Below are 15,420 nucleotides of genomic sequence, written 5' to 3'. Positions count from 1 at the left end.
TTTCTGCACTGCTGTAAAGAAAAGAAATATTTGTATTTAGGCATCTACTTAAACAACATATTTCGTTTTCATAACATTTGAAAGACTCGGCATTTAGCTGCCTTACTGTGTGTATATATATCAACATATAGCCATCTGTTTGAGTAAGAGAAAACAAAACTACATTCAGACATATTTATTATGCAGGTGATAAATACGTATGCATGAAAAACTAGCAATAACTCTGCCAGTTATATAACTGAGTTGAAAAAAAGGCAGAGAACAGAAATAGTGTCATGTTATGGAGGCGGCAATAGGCCATAGTTAAAACTGTATGTTATTTTTAATTACAGGGAGGCTTATTTTTCTATTAGCTATGAAAGTAATTCCTTATGATAATGAAGAGTATACTACTCTCTCTAAAGATGCATTTATCAGAAATGTTACAAGTAAATACTTCAAATAGTTTAGAAGCTAAAATCACATATTTTAAAAATCTGAATAATAGCATCTAGTGCTTTTAAAACCTTTCTACAAATGGTCTTGTATTGGATAGTGATACTTCATGAACATCTCAAATGTTAGATAAAATGTTTTTAGAAAGATTTTTTTTCCTTTAGTAAAGATGATTATTTAAAAGCCCTCAAAAAAAAAAACCAGCCCAAAATAAAAAAGGTAAAATTATTTTTGAAAGTTCCTTATTTTGTCATTTACTCCCCAGAGAAAATGTATGCATCCCTAATAATATGTTTTTTTATAGTGTCTTGAGTCATTTTGCAGCAGAAACTGTCAGGACCCACCTCAATCCACATCTTAGGAAATAAGAACTCTTGGATCCAAGTTTGTCCAAAAGGAAAAGTTTACTAGGATGAGATCGGTTGTGGCAATACAAGACGGGATCTGACACTGAGTTACATTTCAATACTATATAAAGCATTCCCGGTTCAACCCCCCTCCCCTCAAATCCATTTGGTCAGGCTCACATCATTTACTTAGGTGTCAGGCCCTTTGAAAAGAAAAACTCCTTGTTTTTATTGTTATTGCTTTCTTCCTTTCAGTTTCAAATGGAGATGCAACCCAGATCTCTCTCTCTCCCCCTGTTCCCCCCAGATCAAAAGCTTTCCTGGTCTTTGAAAACAGCCTACTGCAATCTGAATAACCATCCTCTCTCTCCCCCCCCCTCGGAGAGATGGCAGAATCCCGAGAATAAGCACAATATTCTAACCATACATTTATGAAATGTGATATAAATGGATTCTGACAGAAACTTCAAAATCCTCAGAATTACTCAAAAGCCAGGAACCAAGTATCTATTTCAGATGAACCCAGGGTCTTACACAAACCTGGTAACTTTTTGGCATTTCTCTTTTGAACAGCAGATCATTCAGCATTATTAACTGATAAAATCCTTCTCTTCCACAAGCTTATGACAACACAAAAAAAGGCTGTTTGAAAAATTACAAATCCAGACCTTACACAAACACGGAAATAGTCACCCAATTGTTATGGAGCTGATTAAAAGAGTTTTTAAAAACTTTTTTAATATGATTGTATTGGACATGTTTACTGTTTTATACTTTTTGATGTATGCCACCCAGATTAACTTCTTATGAGATGTGCAGCAATATACTGTACACATATATATTCCTTCCTAAGGAATTGATTGTTCTTGTTTAGTTTACAATAACCTTCCCAAGCTAAAGAAAAAAGAAAAAAAGTTCAACTGATCCTTAAAACAGAGTATGACCTCATCCTTAAAACAGAGTATGACCTCATTCAAAGCAGTAGCTAAATCCAAGAATAAAAAGTTTATGGCTGTTAATATGAGTATAGTCATGAAAAGTTATTATGTTGCATTTTGCCATGAAGAATTTTTAGCAAACATTAATGACATCATTTGGGGCAACTTGGTGTAAACTCCAGTAAACGTATAAATGTAGAACTTCAGTGAAGAACTATCTTCCATCCACACATCCAGAAAACTCACTTCATCAAAAGAAATTCTTATTAAAGAGTCTTGGGGCACTGAATTCAAAGTTTCTGAAGATGTCTGTCAATGGTATGCAAATATTAAATAGTACAAGGGATGTGACTCAGTTCAATATATTCTTCTAAGGGGGATCACCACAATAAACTGAAAATCACAGAATACTTCCATGTCTGACAGTACTTAGCATATTTAGACTTCCAAGAAAATGGACAAATCATACTTTTCCTGATATCTAAAAGAAAACTGTTTCACATCCAGATGGTAAATTAGTAATTTTATCCGTATGAATACACAGTCACACCCACTTCTAGGAAATGACACAGAAAATATAAATTTTAATGTGAAGTAACATAGTCAGATTAATCTTTAGAGATGACAGTTGTCTTTCAGTACCATCCATTTTGATAAGGATGTGCAGAGTTCCTCTTGAGCCAACAAGAGCTTGCAAAGAAAAAGAGGATACTGAGAGTAGGCAAGTTTACGCAGCAACCACACAGATACACTGAGGTGTGTAAAAAGGTTTACTTGTGGAATAATACAATAGCACAGTCCAAGAAAAAATCAGTCCAGGTCATACACGAGTAAAGAGATGATAGCAAATAACAATAGTCCAAGGATTATCCAATACAGAGTCTTCTTATCTTACCAGTCCGTAAGTCAAAACACAGTTCTTCAGGTTTAGCAAACAGTAGCAAACCCACAAACCACAATAATCAGCAAGTAACAGCAAACGTAACAGAGAGAATAACAGAGAGAGAAGCTATGTCTCTAGCTCCCTCTTATGGCCGTTGGAAGCCAGCGTTGGCCAACCATCACACATTTAAAGTGATACAATACAATCATAGCTTATATATATTGCCAACCCAACCAGTTAGGCCAATGTCATCTACCTAACACATTTGAAGACTATTCCAAGACTGGCTGAAAAACAAAGCAATCATAAGAAATAATGGCTCAAAAGCTACCCTCATGCCTGGCTTCATCTGGAAAGTGGCATTCCTCAATCTATATGGATTTTGTATTTAAATTAAACATATTGTTAAATTGGCATGAGTCACATATCATTATGCATTTATTGCCTCATTTCATTATATATACAGTATATATACAGTATATTCAGGAAGTATTCAGACCAATTTCACTTTTGTCAATTTTGTTATGCTGCTTCTAAAAAATCTGTTTTCAATTTGTCATTTAGGTACTGAGTGAGGATTAATGAGAAAAAAATGAATTTCAACAACTGTAGAATCAGGCTGCAGCATAACAAAATTGACAAAAGTGAAGGGGGTCCTGATACTTTCTAAATGCACTGTAGGTGGGAACTTGTTTCAGCGTATTCTCATCAAATATAAGCAAGAACTTACACTTCTAGATATATTGTTACCTAGATTTCAAACTAAGCTCTCCTCATTTTCAGATTTAGACTATATGATACAGTTAATTATGAAGTTTAATTTGATATCATACTTATACCTCCTTCATTATGTTGTCAGTTGCTCTGAGGACATCATGAAGATATGTGCACCAGAATTTAAAATGTTTTAAACTAATTAATAAGCATTTTGCCATACAGTAAAAATGGCTATCATATACCGTAAGAAACATAACCCAAATCTAGAAATTTCTCTAATACAAATGAAACTAATGAGATGGAACAAAGTTACTGTGAACGCCCCTTCCTAAATGTTTATATCAACATCCTTTTCCTTACTCTTCATAGATCCTTGCTCTACTAAAAAATAAGTTAAAAAATTTACTGAAATTTATTTTAACGTAAGAGTCATTACAACTATAAAAAAGTAAAGTGTTATTTTCTACCAACCATTATTTAGTCTAATAGCATTATGTTTTGTACAGTAATGCTGTTGGAATACCTACTTATATATTTTTCTTCCAAATTATTCTTGGAATTTATGTAGCACAATAAATTAGGTTCAATTTAATTGCTCAGAAAAAGAGCAAGCAGCAGACACTGCAAAAAACCAAGCTTCAAATTATTAGGGCAATGGAAGCCATCCTAAAAAATTAGGTTTGAAGGCTTTTTCTGTCAAGTTGTGTCCAAATCTAGGGTGTGGTGCTCATTTCTGTTTCTTGGCCAAGGGAGCCAGCATTGTCTAAAGAATTTTCTGTACTCATGTGGCCAGAATAGCTATAACCCAAAGATGCATGGAACACTGTTATCTTCCCACCAAAATGGTAACTATTAATCTATTTGCATTTGCATAGTTTTGAACTGCCAGGCAGGGAGAAGCTGGGGCAAGGAAAGGGAGCTCACCCCATTATGGGGCCCACAGGTCTTGAACCCCAGATTTTCAGTTTTCCAGCTGACAAACTCAGTGTCTAAATGCTAAGCCATAATGTAATCCGTGCTTACCTAATAATTCCATGGAATTTAGATATTTCATGAAATATTATGCACCAATAAAATCTTTCTTCTTCTCACATTGGTAGTACTACTCATGAGGAGCTTTGGCTAAGAAATTGTTACCAAACTGGCCATAATTTCTTAAGCAAATATTAAAATATAGAATTTTATTCTGACAAATGAAAGTGGTGCACTCAAGAATTCTTTTTACCAAGACCTCGGCTCATTTGTGTGCATCAAACTGATGACCTATCAATTCATGATTTGTTCTGATAGATGCTGAAATCAGCCTTATTAAATGAGTAAACAAATGACAATATCTTTAAAAGCCCTTTAAATGTGGCATTTGTTCCTTCCAGATAACTCTTTGTTCTTCTTGTGTCATCTTTAAAAAATGCCTGAAAGCATTTTGTATGCATGAGGTGCTTTCAAATCCATCATTAGTGACTCCCACTGTTTAATTTTTTTTAAAAAAAAAGATCTCTTTGGTTCCTTCCTCACCCCTTATCACCACACACCCTTTAAAATGCTTTCATACTGTTTATTTAATTGTTGTACTATTTCTCTATAAAGGAGTCAAGCACATTTATAAATTTGGAAAACTACATAAATTTAATTATTATTCATTGTACAGCAGTAGGTGGGCAGTACAGGAAAAAGAAAAGTGGGGCTTCTTTAAGTTGGAAAGTTCGTAAATGAAGTACATCTCCCCTCTTCAGACTGCCAAATTCTGGATAATATTAACTGAAAGCTATCAAATTTTACACAACAAATTAATGTATGGTTTATATATGATGATTCCAAGGAGAATAAGCATAGTATAAAAACAAAGTATGCAAAACAATCCTATGCCAAACAGTCACAAAGAGAAGCACATGCTAAATTTTTATTGAACTTTCACTCACACATGCTATCAAAGCACCATCAGAAATATTCTGCTCTTCCTGTGCTTTCTGAACACCTTACTCCTAGAATATACAGAGCAAAACTGAAGAGATGCACTTTTGAATCTATAATAAGAATAATAGGGATTTATTGCTGCTTCAAGTGAGAAAGAACCTTACTCATTTGTTATGCTACTGTTCAATTTTTCCTCCTGCAGTCTTCATGCAATTTCTTGCAGTACCTCACTCATGGAACTTGAACTTTTTAGCTTCAAATCTCAAGATATGTGTTATATTTATTTAGGTTAGTGGTCTTTTTACTTTTAAAAAATTGCCGATTATTCCCACTGATAAAATTTCATTTGAGATGTTCCCTTTCTGTTTTAAAGATAATTGATTATTACAGATTAAAGCAGCAGCTTTCATATACAAAACCTTTTCTTTTTCTGGGCAGTCGACACTTGCATTTGATAAAGCATATTATTAAAAAAGGAAGGTAGATAATTTTTAAAAAGTCCTTTGTGATCAGATTCAAAGGCAAAACGGGTTCTAACATTTTTTTTAACTGGGGAATGATCTATTTCCATAATAAAATGACTGGAGAGAGCTGTATTCCATTCTTTATATAAGCCACTGTTTTTTTCTTTCATAGAAGGAAGGAGCTTCATTAACTTAAGAATCAGAACACATGAACCAGAAATAAAATAAACCTAAAAAATCTATAAAAAGTACACAGAGAAATGTACTTAATTATTAACAGGTAAACACATCGCATCCTGAATTATTTACTTAATCTTTTTCAACTACAAACCTCAGAGTTTTAGAGCATGAAATACGTGCTTCCTTAAGAATGCAAAACAATTCCTTTAGAAAGGTTTTTTTTAAAAAAAGTCTTTTAGTTAACTCCATGCTGCCATTACACATATTGTATTTCAGTGTGCTGAAGTACAGTAGTTGTCATTGTTTAAAATGAAATATATGCAAGTGCAGCCTGGTCTGTACCAAGACACTTGTTTAGCAAGTGTATAATTCTTTTAGCAGTACTGTCAGATTTCTCCTGAATACAAAAATGTCTCTTGAAGACAGCAGCTTCAAGCAGCTAGACAAAAAGTAAGCTAGTAAATTGCAAAGATAGATGTGCAGAATAACAGCTTAAAGAAATATTAGTTGTGGTAAGGCAACACTGTATTAATTATTCCAATAATTGTATACCTGGAAAAAGGTGTAAGAAGTCTCATGGAAAGTGGAACTTTTTTGCTCTTAAAAACAACTCAGTGTTTCTTGGACTTTTCTTTATAAGACTATTTTTTTCTTTAACTCTTGTATAATTCCTCTTTGAAAGGGGAACAGAGCTTTTCAAGTTTCTCCCTTTTCCACAAAGAGCGCCCCTCCTCAAACAGACACATTCAAAAATTTGAAAAAGCTTGATACATAACAAAAAGAGTTTATTTAACAAAGGACATCAACCGTTCTCTCTTTCAATCTATCAGACTGAGCAGTCTTAAGAAGGATTCCTACTTTCACTTGTAAGAGATATAACCTTTAGAAAAAGAGCAAGAAATTATAACACTGATTTGTAAAAAAAAAAAAGTCCACTTTTATTTTACTCATAACCTTCTTGTTTTCCTTTGCCTTTTGTTGTCGGTTCAAAACTTCTAAAACAGAAAAGCTAGTTGTTTCCAGAAAAAGGGTGAGGCTATGCCATTTCAACAGAGTGTGTCCGTATGTGTGTGTGTAAACACACACACGCACGTGCGCGCGCACACACACACACAGAGGCATACATATACATCTATCTAGCTACCCATATATACTGAGCAGGCTGATAAAATACAGTTACTTTTATTTTGAGATGGTGTGGAAATTAAATCCATTGTTCTCTATCTTGTTTGATTTTTTAACCATGATCAGTCACAGCAAAGAAGCCAAGGCAAAGTCAGGAACTGAAAAGTCAATCTTCAATGCAAAATCAGCCAATGCTGTAACAACAGATAAAATGGTTACATCAGAGAAATATCAATGTGTCACTTTCCCATAAAGCTACCTATGCCAAAGACTTTGTATAAAAGGTGCACAAGAGGGGCAAGAATAGGAAAATACAAAATAAAATAGTGGAACTCTGATATAGCAAAATGCATTATACTTTAGATTGCAAGATATTAAAATATTTTTGATATGAGTCCTCACATAAAACATTCAATTTTATGCATCTAGGAATCTAGCACATTAGGAACCCTGTTTCAATCCTCACTAAATTTCTAATTTTCTATTTACAACCAAAGTTTACAAATCAGTCTCAAACATCTAAAAATACAATGTATTACATTGCTCCAGAATTCAAGGGAATGGATGAGGGGGGAGATGTGTAAAATAAAGATCTCTACAACCAAAAATCAAAATTCTTTTATGAAAGTAATTATTAATACCATTTTTAAAAGTTAGTTCATAATGGCTCTAATCCAGACATGTCAAACTCACGATGTCACGTGACATCACACAATGTATCGGGACTGTTTTGCCATTGCCGGCAATGGGGTAGGCGCGACTTCCATGTGACATGTCCAGCCCGCAGGCCGGCAGTTTGACACCCCTGCTCTAATCGATCATCATTCTGACCTTCTATTCATGTATTAGACTGCTGGAATTATTTTTAATAAAATCTATAGCTAATAATTTATTGACCAGTTGAACTCAAGAGATGAAATTGGTCTATGGACCAATGGAGAAAAAATGTATTGTACATGCAAATTAATGAATAAAATTGTCTAGAGAAAAAAACCACATTTAGAACACATTTGCAAGTAATCCATAAACAGACTGGTTACTTTGTCAACAAAACTATAGTTTAACATGCTGAATACACAGATGATCATTTTGCATCCATTTTAATCTTAACAACATTATTAAAACTTTCCAGGCAAAATTCCCAGAATTCTGGGGAATATGTCACCGAGATTATGAAAAGTTATTGAAATTGGTTGCTCATCAATAAAATCCCTTTTGTTTTGGGCTTTAGCCATATCCAAGGCCACTATACTTTCGGCATGATAATGAGGCAATTTACTAAGAAAACTGTTTACCACCAATCAGTGGTAATGGAGAAAATGTGCACTAATGTAGTAATTTCAATATAAGGAGATTTTGTTAGAGGCAAGACATTTTATTTTTTTTACAGTATATTCCACTAATTTTTATAAATAACTCAAGGCAGAAAAGATACTAATACTCCTACCTCCTCCAGTTTTCCCCACAAAAACCCTGTGAGATGAGTTGGGTTGAGAAAGGAGTGATTGGCCCAATGTCACCCAGCTGGCTTTCATGCTTAAGGTGGGACTAGAACTCATAGTCTCCTGAATTCTAGGCCAGCACCTTAACAATTACACAAAACTGTTTCTCATCTTCTTATAAATAAATTCAGAAGAGACATACACCAAAAGCAGTAAGCTGGGTACACGTATTTAACTTCTTTAGTATGTATCACACAAATATACTGCTTTTAATTGTATACAACCCAGAGTTAGCAACAAGTAGTGTGCTCTTATAAATCTAAATTATAAACAACAACAAAACAAATAAATATTCAATCCCAAATGCCCAGGAATATGCTTTAGTTGGCCCCAATAAAAATAAAAATCATAATGCTAACAGTTAAGACAGAAGAAATGCTTTTTTCCAAGCATCTTTAAAATGTTGCATAGCCCCTGAACATATTACACAGCAGTAAACCCAGATGCAGAGTGCACACTCAGCTGGAAACCATAAATGGAACTGTGTGACACTGCAGACTCATTTTATTTCTAGATGAACACCTAAGATGTTTTATCTGGCTCACAGGAAATATGTTTTGCAAGTGGACCACAATAATGCCCTCTAAACTGAACTGCCTTTGAAGAGTATCCAAAATTTCAATTGAAGTTAGGCTATTGTCCAGGGCTGGTTATAAGAAACACATGAGTCCCAGTTTCCATATTACATCAGTTTCATTAGCTACCTACCTCTTCTGAGTACAATTCAAAGTGTCTTTTAATACAATAGTTTAGATTAGATTAGATTAGATTAGATTAGCTGAAAAATAGTGCTCAATCTTGCCCAGGGGTTTATCTCACTTGGGAAAATCCTTCTTACTGTCCTGCCAACATCAAAAATATTGGAGGTGGAAAGATACACAAATTCCCACAACTGAAGAGTGGATTTCAAAATTAATGGAATTGGCAGAGAGGGTAAAACTGTCAACTTTGATGAAAGATAAAAGCCTATCTAGTTTTGTTTTTACTTAAAGACTACTTTTGGACTTTTTGTTTGAGAAAGATAAAAATGATTAGATTTTAGGATTCAATGATTAAATCTGTTATAACAGAAATATTATACTGTTTACTATTATTAGATATGTATAGTACACATTTTTGTTTTATATTTAAACTTAAGAGTAACAGGTTATATAATTCTAATATTATTTTGACTGGTTAGTTTGTGTATTTTATGTAATGTTTTTATGTTTTGATTTTAACTTAAGAGTAAAAGATTATGTTGCCTATATATCTATTGGCTTCCAGTTGCCCTCTGGGTGAGATTCAAGGTGCTGGTGATGACCTATAAAGCCCTAAATGGCATGGGTCCAGATTATCTTAGGGAGCACCTGCTGCCAGCATCAATTTCCCATCGTCCTGTGCGCTCCCACAGGGAGGGCCTCCTTAGGGTGCCGCCGGTCAGTAAGTGCCGGCGGGTGATCCCCAGGGGAAGGGCATTCTCTGTGGGTGCGCCTGCCCTATGGAATGATCTGCCTGTGGATCTCCGGACTGCCCCCGACCTTCGTTCGTTTCGCCGGGACCTAAAAACCTGGTTATTTGATTTATCTGGCCTGGACTGAGGGGTTTTAAATTTTTAAATTTTTAACTTTTTGGGCTATTGTTATTTAATTTTATTTTAACTCTATTTTAACTTATATTGTTTTTTAACTTTGCCCTGTAAACCGCCCTGAGTCCTTCGGGAATAGGGCGGTATATAAAACCAATTAAATAAATAAATAAATAAAATAAATATGTACTGTATTAAAGAAATTTGAAAATCAACTTTTGATACCTTTAAAAAATTTCACCTTTTTGACCCTTTCACCAATTTTTTCTGTTGTATTCTACTTTTTTATTTTTGAAACTGAATAAATTTGATCAAATAATTGGCCACCAATAAATAAATACTGTCTTAATCTCAGTTCTCCAGAACACTAGCTACCTACATTAATATTCAGGCAAACCTCCTCACCAATTCCATTTTAGGAAAAGAAATCCATGAATCAACTAGCTGGTTATTTTATTAAATATGAACTCTCCTTTTTTCTAGCCAGATTCATCAATTAATTAGAAAGATTATGAAATTTTTTTCAACTGAAGGATTATAGTAATTGCTCAAATAGTAGCGCCAACAAAATTAGTTATTTCATTCTGATTTAATCAATATATAATTATTGTAATTAATATTTAGTTATGTTTCATAAATTCATCTTATCTCACATTAAAATTAAAATTTGTATAGCTTTTATAGTTGTATCCAAGAGCTGGTATGGTATACTTTTAAGAGCCACACTTCAATTAGACTATAGAGAGACTCAGATTCAAGTCTATAGTCACCCATGAATGTTCACTTGGTAACTTGGGCCATTCCTCAGCCCAATCTCCTTCATAAAGCTGATGTGGGAGGAAAAATGGAGGAAGGAATCCTAGTTAAGCCAATTTGTGTTCCTAGAAAAAAGGCAAGATATAAATCAAATAATCAAATACTCAATACAATTCTATATTAATCTTAGGGCCACCAGTTTGTCCAGATCTCTGGAACTCTAATAGAAAATGGGCAGGGAAAGAATAGATATTTAAACAACTCCCTTTATTCTTTCCATCTCCTTTTTCACAGAAGACTATAGGGAGCGTATTTTATATTAGAAAGCAAAAGACAGGAAGGAACTTTGTTGGGCTACGTGGGGAACTTCCCTCCTCTTCTCAGAGAGACCACCATACTATCCATAATGGTGATGACCTATAAAGCCCTAAATGGCGAGGGTCCGGGATATTTGAGGGAACACCTGCTGCCAGCATCAAGCTCCCTTCGTCCAGTGCGCTCCCACAGGGAGGGTCTTCTCAGGGTGCCGCCGGTAAGAGATTGCCGGCGGGTAACACCCAGGGGTAGGGCCTTCTCAGTGGGTGCGCCTGCCCTGTGGAACCAGCTGCCTGCGGAGCTTAAGACTGCCCCCAACCTCCGTTCATTCCGCCGGGACCTGAAGACCTGGCTCTTCGAGCTCTCTGGCCCAGGCTGAGAATTTTTTTAATTTTAATTTTAATTGGGTTTTTTACTGTTCTCAGGGTTTTATCTAATCTTTTTTAATTTGTTTTAACGTTTGTATTGACTCTCTTTTAAATGCCCTGTAAACCGCCCTGAGTCCTTTGGGAAAGGGCGGTATATAAATCTAAATAAATAAATAAAGAGAGCAGAAATGCTCTCTGTCATGGACACATCAGTCTTCTGGGCAATTTAAACCATCAGCTTCTAAAAACATTTTCAACTTTGGAAGTAAAAATAAAATGGTCCCACCTAAGACATGGTGAATTTACACTGTGTGGTTTCCTGAATATGCTTCAGGAAATTGAATCTATTAATATTCTGGTCAATCTGAGGAACAAAAAGATGGCCCAGTGGTTGATACTATTCTTCAATGCCTTTTTTCCTTTGGGAAATCTCATCCATCACTTTGCTTTAGCTGAAAAGTACAAAACTGATAGCAATATCTCATAAGTGGGATTGGATCAGATACAAGGTGGGCCTTTTAAAAAAACATATATGTAATCCTACTTCACAGCAATGAATTCAGCTGAGGAGGCTAACTTTTCTTCTTCTGCACAGCCAGCTTATCCTCCTTCAAATTTGGGCAGGTCATGGGGAAAGAAAATTTGGTCACTGCCTGTTCTGTTCATGTGATTTTTTTCCAACATATATATGTTAAAGACATCAAAAGACTATTGCACCAATTAGGACCACTTTGACTTGCTCAACTATTGTCCCTCCTGGCTGATTTAATCAGTATCTAACCCATGAATAAAGGAGATTATCACTCTCTCATTAAATATAGGATATATACAGTATATCCATTTGCTTAATGGTGATAATTACAAGATCTCTACTGACAAAGTCCTTCTTTGACTTTCTTTATAGCTATAAACTGCACAATCCAGTCTCAAGTATTTCATTTCTGGGTAAAATTGCCAGCCCTCCAGAGGATGACTATCAACACCTAAATTGTTGATTATTGTGTTCCACAGGTTATAACTTGTTCTTGTACTGATGAAGACTATTTCTGTGGCTCTCTACTCTCTTATTCCAAAGAAATAATCAGTATTCTTGAACTCTGCCCAAGATAAATAATGGGCCAGAGGACAAAGAAAAGTTGAAATCAAATCCAGATCAAATTGATGCATTAGATAGAAGTACTGTGATATTCAGGTAAACCCTGTTCTAAATGGAATAACGCTCTTCCAGAAACTGTTTCACAATTTGGGAGAACTCCTTGACCCTCAGCTGTCAATGGATTTGTGCCTGGCAGCTATGGCATAGAGCAGTTTTTAATAACTACATTTAGTATACCAGCTGTGGCCTTTTCTGAGCCAGTTGGATTGGCAACAGCTATCCTTCCCTTAGTTATTACCCATACTGACTAGTAAAACATTCAGGGATATATGTCAGACAGGTTTCTAAACAATGCAAGGCATTACATACTTATGTATAAAAATCTTAACTGGCCACTGACCAGCACAATTATTCTCATACTATAATGTATACTCTAAGAGCTTTTTTTCTGTTCCTGAGTCTACAATATAAAGTGGCATATATCACTGACAATAAATAAAACATTTTTTCACAGTCAAGATAACTTCCATGAGAATATTTTGAATATAGCAAGTGTATAATTATTAAATATTATTATGCTGTAGAAGTCAATCTGAGAAGTAGTAAGATTTTCTTCTGTCTCTCTTAATATCTCTCACAAAATTGCTATTTAATATCTATGTATCCGAGCTTTCTCTTTATAACAGTATACCATAGGTAGCATAGGTTAATTATAACAAATCAGTTTTAATACTCCAGCAGCAAAAATAAATATGCCCATATACAGTGGTGTCTGTGGAGAAAAATATAAAAAGTCAACATGGTGATTTTGATCTTGCAGTTGCACTTTTCTTTACATTGCCTTCTATCACTACTGCTAAAATACAGGTGGCTTAACAATTCTCCAGCCATCTAAAAAAATTAAAATAGTTGTATAGCAATTCAATGGATTAATTTTAAATGTTTATTATATTCCTTAGAAAGGGTTTTCACTGAAAAGCTTATTATAAACTAGTAACTGAGTAGCTAAGTAAACAAATAAACTTACAACAGTGTTTTCCAGATATGTAGACTTCAGTTCCCAGAATTCTATAGCCAGCATGGCCACTGCTGAGAATTCTGGAACTGAAGTTTACCCATCTGAAGGTTTCCAATACTGGCTGCTATAAGATACTCTGCCATTTGAGGGAAAAGTAGATGAATGTATTAATATGGGTGGACCACCTTTAAAACCTGTTAGTAAAGCAATACCTTTTACACACAAAAACAAAAAATGAAGCATTTTTGCCTGTACTATGTTTCTTCATCACCTACTGCAACTATCTGCGTGGCCCATTCATCTCTTAAACAAATCATTTCAAATCATTTATGGCATTCATCGCAATAATTATTACTTTGTTTTCACTTATTTTTTTTTCTTGTTTTAAGCAAAAGACGACTATTTTTCTCGAAATCTTACTCAAACAAATTAGTGTGGTATAACGTATTTTAGTGGCCTTCCACATACATCATGGAAAAAGTTCACTGAGGAACACACAATGTGTTATACCTTAGCTTTCATTCACAATAAGCCATTTTCTTGCTTCTAACAGGATAAGTTATAATACATGATCGAATTATTATTATTATTAAAGTGCCAGACTCTGAGTCTGTTACAAAGCTCCCTCCTCTTCTCAATTGTTTGTATAAAGCAATGATTACGTACATGCTCAAAAAGTTCAAATGAGGTTTATAGAAAAAGCTATATTAACTTGAACTGTTTCTGTCACAATTCAGTCAATACCTAGATTTGAAGCAGCTGATAGACATCTATCTCTCTTTACATTCTATTTATGGTTAGATACTATAAGTTCTGCAGACATTTTTATCAAATGAAAGTGATATCAGATGAGTGTCTCCATGGTATATATATGGGAAGATTTCATCCATTTCTACCATCCATTATTTAGTCTTCACTGAATGTTTAAATTATAGCACTGCAAAAAGAACTGTCTTTTGTATGGTATAAGAGAGAAATGTTTAATTAGGGTATCGTATCAGTAAGCAAAGGGACGCGATGGCTCAGTGGGTTAGGACGCTGAGCCTGTTGATCAGAAGGTCGGCAGTTTGGCGGGTCGAATCCCAAGTGCTGCGTAACAGAGTGAGCGCCTGTTACTTGTCCCAGGTTCTGCCAACCTGGCAGTTCGAAAGCACGTAAAAATGCAAGTAGAAAAATAGGGACCACTACGGTGGGAAGGTAACAGCGTTCCGTGTGCCTTTGGCTTCTAGTCATGCCGGCCACATGACCACGGAGACGTCCTCGGACAAGCACTGGCTCTTTGGCTTTGAAACGGAGATGAGCACCGGCCCCTAGAGTCGGAAACGACTAGCACGCATGTGCGGGAGAACCTTTACCTTTATATCAGTAAGCAACGTACTCAATTATGTCATTTTTCTATGCATGTGCAGAAGATGGAGGAAAAACATTTTGTGCAATTATATTTACAAAGGTGAGTCTTGCATATATGTACATTTCTATACGCCTTTGTTCAAAAAGATATTTTTTATCCCTAATTTTTTTTCTCAGATTTTTAAAAGATGGATGAAGATATATTGAATTAGCTGTGGTCATTATGGTCTCAATTACTTTACATTGTACTAGAAATACATACAAACAAATACCATTGTTCAAATACTTTAGCCAGAACAGCAGAATTTTGCAAGTGAAATGCATTTCATTTTGCATAATTAATTCTACTTATCATAACTCCTAAAGTGACATTCTGATATTCACCAGCTACTGTCCATTTCCTTTAAAACAATTTTTCATGAAACTTATTTGTTAAAATTTGTTT

At 34.8% G+C, this 15,420-nt stretch overlaps 1 long non-coding RNA gene across 1 annotated transcript in view; it reads right to left on the bottom strand.

The window, feature by feature from the left end:
• The window catches only part of LOC308667140, a 178,702-nt gene that overhangs the window by 105,482 nt on the left and 57,800 nt on the right, over positions 1–15,420 (bottom strand). The gene's annotated exons all lie outside the window — the stretch shown is intronic.

Source organism: Vipera berus, assembly GCF_964194415.1.
Source record: "Vipera berus genome assembly, chromosome: 4".
Lineage (NCBI taxonomy): Eukaryota > Metazoa > Chordata > Lepidosauria > Squamata > Viperidae > Vipera > Vipera berus.
Note: the sequence above shows the minus strand (reverse complement) of the source record. Positions and strands in the feature narration are given on the sequence as shown.